The sequence below is a fragment of the Gossypium arboreum genome, chromosome 8 (assembly GCF_025698485.1).
Source record: "Gossypium arboreum isolate Shixiya-1 chromosome 8, ASM2569848v2, whole genome shotgun sequence".
Classification (NCBI taxonomy): domain Eukaryota; kingdom Viridiplantae; phylum Streptophyta; class Magnoliopsida; order Malvales; family Malvaceae; genus Gossypium; species Gossypium arboreum.
Window position 1 is genome coordinate 74986744 of NC_069077.1, and position 8189 is coordinate 74994932.

At 36.4% G+C, this 8189-nt stretch overlaps 1 non-coding gene across 1 annotated transcript; it reads left to right on the top strand.

Moving 5' to 3' along the window:
* Positions 1-2789: 2789 nt before the first annotated feature.
* On the top strand, positions 2790-2896 carry LOC128279955 (small nucleolar RNA R71). Its single transcript, XR_008270139.1, has one exon. It is a non-coding gene; the product is annotated as a small nucleolar RNA R71 (small nucleolar RNA).
* The last annotated feature ends 5293 nt before the right edge of the window (positions 2897-8189 follow it).

Here is an 8189-nt window from a genome sequence, read left to right on the forward strand (position 1 = left end):
TATACATATACACATGACATCAACTAAACTATCATCATTAATACATCAATTCACAAAATTTTATCTCATAAGCATATGACCCATTTTTACCCCATATGGCCGAATGCTTCATTCATTACCCAACTAGCCATTCAACAATTTTCAACCTCATTACCACCCTTTTATGTCTAATTGTCTAAATGAGATTATCAACATGCCTATCTATAGCCGAATGTGCTAAAATTGATCTAACATCACCTACACACTTGATTAAATGGCCGAATACCCATACTATCAATTATGGCATCATTTTTTTTTATTCTTTCAAACACTTAGTTTTCCTCCCATGAACACTTGGCCGAATTTCTTTTCTCTTCTAGCATAGCTTCACACCTATTTGTAACATCCTATGAATCCACATACATCACATTTCTACATAAATTTCTTTTACTTTTCTTCTACTTCCATTCACAACATCAAAGACACCATACACATATATCATTACTAAGCTTGACACTTAGCATGCAAATGACATCCACACAAACCCACCTTAGCCGAAACTTAACTCATCTTCATGCCTCACCACCACAACATCAAATATCAAACACCAATGATACCAAGAAGACAACACCCATGGCCGAATATCATCCCCATTTCATGGTAAAGGTTTAGACCATGGGTTAGGTGGGATTCAAACTATCAACTAAAAACATGCATGAGTCTCATGGATAACATCAACATACCTTAGTCTAGCAAACTCCCATGGCTGATTTTCTCAAGCTTCCCCCCCCTTTCTTCTTAGTACATTCGCCAAGCAAGGAGAAAATGAGAGAATGAACACTTTTTTTTCTTTTCTTTGTTTTTCTTCATATTCTCTTTTTTTTTTCATTTCTTTATTCTTCCTACATAATCCACTAACTAAACATGTTGGCAACATGTTTCCACTCATAGCATGGCCGCCATCATGCTTCATTTTGGCTAATTTGACATGCAAGGAAAACACTTTCCCACATGTATTAATAGGCCACCTTACATTTGCCTAGCACATTTCTAAATTTTCTCACATAAGTCCTATTTGATAAAAATTCACTTACAATTAACAAAATCCAAACATGAAATTTTCACACATGCATATATGCATATAATGAGCATCAATTATGATGGTTAATTATTATTATGACTCGGTTTAGTAGTCCCGAAACCACTTTCCGACTAGGGCCAATTTTGGGATGTCACACCTTCCGATTGCTAAGAACGGTCTTCCTAAGATAATTGGAACTTCTTTATCAGGTTCAAAGTTTAGAATAACAAAATTAGAAGGGAAGATAAATTTATCTACACATACGAATACATCCTCGATTTTTCCTTCTGGATGTGCTAAGGATCGATTTGCTAATTGAAGTGTAACCGAAGTAGGTCTAACTTCACCTATCCCCAACTTCCTAAATATTGACATAGGCATCAAGTTAATACTCGCACCAAAGTTACATAAGGCCTTACCACAATATGTTGCTCCAATGTTGTAAGGTATGGTAAAACATCCAGGATCCTTCAACTTTGGGGGTAGTTTGTCTTAAAGATATGCACTGCATTCCTTCGTCAGAGCTACCATCTCAAATTCTCCAAGTCTTCACTTTTTGGACAGGATATCCTTTATGAATTTGATGTAGTTCAGCATTTGCTCAAGTGCTTCAACCAACGGGATGTTGATATGAAGTTTCTTGAGTACGTCTAGGAATTTCTTGGATTGAATCTCCTGCTTCTGCTTTTAAAGTCTTTGAGGGTAGGGTGGTGGTGGTTTATTTATTGGAACTGATTGATTCGTCTTCTGTAGCAATTCTGCATCTAACGGAGTTATTAGTTTATCAGAATTAGGTGGTTCTGAAATTACATCGTAGGGTTTTGCAAAGTTTGGTTCTTGTGAAACTGGAATTTCAACACTCGGTTGAACTTCCTCTGGATCTTGAGCGTCAACTTGCTCCTTTTCAGCTTCAATGGTGGGCTCTATGGTCTTTCCACTCCTCAATGTCAAAGCTTTGCAATGTTCCTTCCCTGGATTCCTCAAATTCTCCGTAGCACTAGGTAAAGCACCTTGTAGTCGATTCCTGAGTTCAGTTGCAAGCTGGCCCATTTGGTTTTCCAGGTTTTTCAACGTAGTTGCTTGGCTTTGGATTAAGACATCACTCTTGGCTATGTATGCCTTCAACAAATTTTCTAAGCCATTGGATGGTTCAGCTTGGGTTGGTTTCTGAACTTGTTGGGGAAAACTAGGTGGCTGGGTCGATCTAGGTTGGGCGTAAGTATTACTAGTTCCAACCCCTTGGTTACTCTAGGAAAAATTCGGGTGGTTTTGCCATGATGGGTTATAAAAATTGGATTGCAGTCCTTGCCTTCCTCGATTTTGGTTCTGGTTACCTATGTAGTACATGGATTCTGGGTTTGATGGACATTCTTCAAACAAATGTCCTTCCCCACAATAGACACAGGCTATATTTTCAAATTGATTTGGTGGTTGTGCTGCAAAACTATTAGACCCATTAGTAGTAAGATTTTTTAACATTAAGGATATTGAGGACACCTGAGATGCAAATTAAGTGAGAGTGTCTACTTCATGTATTCCAACAACTCGTCTTCCTAGTGCTGCTTGATTGGTTGGCCATTGGTAATTGTTGCTGGAAATCCTCTCAATGATTTCATAAGCCTCATTATAAGAATTAGAAAGGAGAGCACCGTTAGCAGAAGTGCCCACTACCATCCTCGTGTGACCATTGAGACCATTATAAAATGTCTCAAGTTGGATGCAATGTGGGATTCCGTGATGAGGGCACTTTCGTAATAACTCTTTGTACCTTTCCCATGCCTCATACAAGGACTCATCATCTATTTGTTGGAAGGCAGTGATCTCATTCCTCAACTTAGCATTCTTGCTAGGCAGGAAATACTTCATAAGGAATCTTTCTGCTGACTCTTGCCATGTAGAAATTGAGTTTGGTGGCAACGAGTTCAACTAGGCTCGAACTCTGTCCCTTAGTGAATATGGGAACAACTTCAATCGTAATGCATCTTCAGTTACTCCGGTTAACTTGAAAGAATCGCTCACCTCCATAAATAGTCTTAAGTGTAGGTGAGGATCTTCGGCAGGCATTCCACTGAATTGGCCCACTGTCTGAAACATTTGGAACATGACTGGCTTCAGCTCGAACTGTTGTGCCTCAATTTCAAGTCTCCTAATACCCTGATTAAGATTATGAAACACTGGCATGGCATATTGTTGTAAAGCTCTATCCCTATCATCAGCAATAAGGATAGGATTTTGAGCAAGGTTTGCTTCATTTCCTTAATTTAGATTTTCAAAGTTTATTTCTTCGGTCCTTCTCTAATTTGCTTGTCTTCTTCATTCTCAAAAAGTTCGTTCCATCTCAGGGTCTATAGGGAGTAGCTCAATAATTCGGTCAATACTTATAAACACCTGAAATAATCACAGAAAAATTAAGTTAAAATTTAAACAGAAAAATAAACCAAAATGTAAACTAACAAATTTACAAATAATGACTTTTTAAAACCGTTCTCGGCAACGGTGCCAAAAACTTGGCACGATAGAAATGTGCAAGTGTACACAATCGCAACAAGTAATAAAGTGACAAGTAAATGTCGAGTTATCGTACCCACAGGTACTACAAAAAGGATTATTTATGAATGCTATTTAAAACACTTTGCTGAAGAAAAATATTTTGTTTGAAGAGGGTGATTTAAAAAATAAGATTTTAAGCTAAGTAAACTAAAGAAATAAATCTCAAATGCACGATTTCAAAATATGATTTAATCAAGATGACATAATTTTGTTGATTTAATTACATTTCTTTAACTTAGAATTATTAAACTCATGTTTATGTTGTTACGAATAAATTCATGGCAACTCGGTAAATTGCTAACTTATGAACATATTCACATACACAAATCCATTCATCTCTTAACATATCCCTGCTAATTCAAACGATTTAACAAATTTTAATAAGCAAACATGTCATGGCACATACATACTCATTAAAGTGAGCTAATCTCTTGCATATCCCTATGTCAATTAAAATGATTAATTAAATCTAATAAGCACATAAAAGACTATGTGAGGTAACAAGGTATCCTTACCTTGAAACAGTTTAATCACAATAATCTTGCAAGTTATGCAAGGCAAGTGTATCGCCAGATACACTGCTAATTTAACCTTCAGCTACCTTAGAAGAATAAACATGCACTGATTAAGTATTGTCTAAATTAATTACAATTTCAATCCATTTAAATAATTAATTCATTAGTTACCTCACAATCGTAATGCAAGAATAACTTAGGCATGATTTTACTTAATTAAGCATTTTACCGAGGCCTATAACAGCATAAACACAATTTTAATAATTCAAGCTAAGCTGATTAAATTAACCATTCCAACAACATAAATATTCATAGATATGTTCATCATAACAACAACAAAAATTAAAAAGATAGGGAACAAGAATCAAATCCGGTGTTTTTCTGTGGGTTGACTAGGTTGCTCTGTTCTTCCTTCTTTTTTGTCCTCACTGATCAAGTCTTCTATGAACACTCAATTGCTGCTCCAAAATGGCTGAAGAAGAACCCTTTCTCAAGGAGAGAAATCGACACAAGAGAAAGGGACTTGAAATGGAAAAATGAGAGGAGAAAGTGAGAGAGGAGAGAAGACAAGAGATGTGAATGAATGAGGGATGCATTGAATGATCAGCCAAGGGGGGTTTTTATAGCTGAATGTGGCAGCTAAAATTTGATAAAAATAGCAGCCAAAGAGCCACCCCTTGGCTGGCCATCTACGTGGCAAAGTTGATGGCTTCAACTTTGCTAAATTTGGCTTGGGGCAAAACTTCAAAGCCATCAATTGTGGAGGGGCTGATTTGCAATTTGAAGAAGTCTTCAAGGGCTTCTTTGCAGCTTAAATAATCAGCTAATGAGCTGAATTGGGTCAGCACTTGGACAGTTTTGGGCTTTCTTCTCCTTGGTCGGTTTGGTTCACTTAGTTCGGTTCAATCGGACCATTTTTTCATAATTAATTAACAATAATTTATTAATCCAAATTAACTTGGATATAAATTAAAATTAGTTTATTATGATTTAATACATATAATTTTGGACTGTCTTAGGCTGGAAATTAATTCGCCTCGATACTTCAAATTGCTTCTCGGTTTTGTGTTTCTGGCAGTGTCTGCCGAGCCATTTTTTGCCCTTTGTGCAAATCTGTCGAAAATAACCAAAAATCATCAAAAATAATTAAAAAAATAACTAAATTTCAACATGTTCATATTTTAAGTGCACTTTAATTATTTTATAAAAATTAGTTATTTTTCAACATGAATTTAACCGAATTTGCATGAATTTAAGTTAAAAAGGGTATGAAAAAGTGTGCAAATTTTTGTGTTTCCAGTTACACGGCCTTATGAAAACAACACCTAGATTTCAAAAATAAAATTCACTACACAGCCTAGCTCACGGGCGTGTGACTTGACTGTATGACTTCAATTTCTCCATGCCATAAAAGTTAGAGAGTTACACGAGTCAGGGATACGGGCGTGTGTAGTACACGGCCTGACCACACATGTAACACCCCTTACATGTATTCAACGCCGGAACAGGGTACGAGGCATTACCAGACTTACATCACAAGCAATCATACAATTTTGAGTCATAAATTTGCGTCCAAATTAAAACCATTCACATTCAATCATAAAGTCCCTAGTATGAGCCTACGAGGCCCAAAATATGCTTTGGAAGTGGTTCGGGACTAAACTGAAAACTCGAGAAATTTTTACAAAACTTAGATAATTTTTCCACTAAACAGGGATCACACGCCCGTGTGGATATGGGACATGCCCGTGTGGACAGGCTGTATGGTCACACACGCCCGTATCCCGACCCCGTGTAACTCTCTAACTTGTAACACATGAACAAATTGAGATCACACAGCCAAGTCACGCGCCCGTACCTGAGGCCGTGTCATCCACACGGCTGAGACACACGTCCATGTCTCAGCCTGTGTACTCAATTCTGAGCATTCTATTTCTCAAAATTAGGGTGCAGGGGACACACGGCCAAAACACATGCCCATGGGCAAACCGTGTGTCACACATGACCTAGACACATACCCGTGTGTCTACCCATGTGGACAAAATAAAGGCTATTTATCAAGCCATTTTCCACCCTTATTCTCACATATACATACACCAATTCAATGGCATAAAACATAATATACTTAGGCAACCAAAACATCAACAATTATGACCAACACATGCCAATAAAATAGCAACATCTATCATACTCAACATTTATTATACCCTAAATCAATCATGCCAATTTCACATTCATCAAACCTCTATTAACTATTTTCAAGATAACTAATTATACACAAATTCATCATTTCGTCAATAGATCACATTACCAAACATTTCACATTCAAGCCTTAAATCACATTTCCATCAATCACAAGCATTCCATGACCACATCAACAAAGACATTGGCACATATATGAATATACTTAGGCTTACAACCATGTTAGCCAAAATAATCCAATTAGCAATGACAAGGTACCAAATCAACCAATAGCTATTACAAGCCAATACATCTGGCAATCATAATGACATATATAACAAAATGACCAAGTCCCTATACATGCCATACTTTCAAAATACTAAGATCATAAATACCCAAAATCAAAGTTTGATATTGTGATTCGAATCTCCGACGATCTCTGATCCTTGGCGACACAATAAAAACATGGAAAATAAATAAAGTAAGTTATATAGCTTAGAAATAAGCAACCTTATCATGCATATAACATTCGAATAATATAACATAGTTAAATGTAAATTTACCACAGTCTCATGATAAAAATTCATTCCATCACAAAACTTCTTTTTCATCGTTTCAAGCATTTAATAAGCATGAGCTTTACGTACATACCTGAACCATTTTGGAATGGATCGACACATATTCTCATCTTTGACATACCCGTGAACCACTCGGAATAAAAATGTCGAATACTCGGGAAATTTTCACACTAAGTGCCACATATGTAGCCAAAGCTACCCAAGTCTTATCTTACATAGTTGTTTGCTCTCGAGCTATCAACAGTCATGCTTACAAAAGTTGTCAGATAAGACGTAGCTATGTGGTGCTGCTTACACAGCTGTCAAATATCTACAACATATGCCAGTATACTCAGCCACCGGTAAGACGTACAAGACCAACACCCGGATCACATAATCACATAACACATAATGACCCTAGTGACATGTCACTTGTATCCTAACCTATTCCTAAGGTTCAAATGAGATTTCTTGCTCGTCGATTCATCGTCGAACTCATTCATAGACTTACACTCATTCACACAATCAAACAAACAATTCATGCAATATTAAAGCATTTAAGTACAATTATTTTAAAGCTTATTTTTAACACACGAACTTACCTCGGTTGTAACACCCCTTACCCGTACCCGAGTCCGGGATAAGGTACGAGGCATTACCGGACAAACATACAAACATTAAACTAAAATACGGGCCATAAAATTTTATTCATATTTCAAAACGTTCATTCACTTACACATAGTCCCTTATTTGAGTCTACAAAGCTCAAAACATACTTTAGAAAGGGTTGGGGACTAAACCAAGAACTTACGAAAATCTTGAAAATTTCATGATTTAAGGCTCCACACACCCGTGTCCCAAAGTCATGTTCCATACACGGCTGAGACACATGGTCGTGTCTCTGCTTGTGTGGAATATACCTAGGCTATTTTCCAAGCTTTGGTCAACCTTAATCTCTTACACACTTATACAAAATCAAAAGCATATAACATGGTATTCATTTAATGATTAAATATTCTCAATTAAACCACAAACATAGCATTTGTATATCATCAAACATGTGTCTCTCATACTCATTTTACCTTGTTTATTATAGTACCACTTATACATTTATACCAATATTATCATCTTACCAAATATCTTCAGCTTGATCATCAAGCATTCATATTTAAAACTAGATCATAGCTATATAAAATACCACAATTCAGATGTGCAAATAACATGTTTGCCTAAAACATTTTAATTCAACTCCATACCCTACAAGCATTACATTGAGACTAGTCATATATGTATAAACATGTCATGATACATATCATTCGCTTTCTG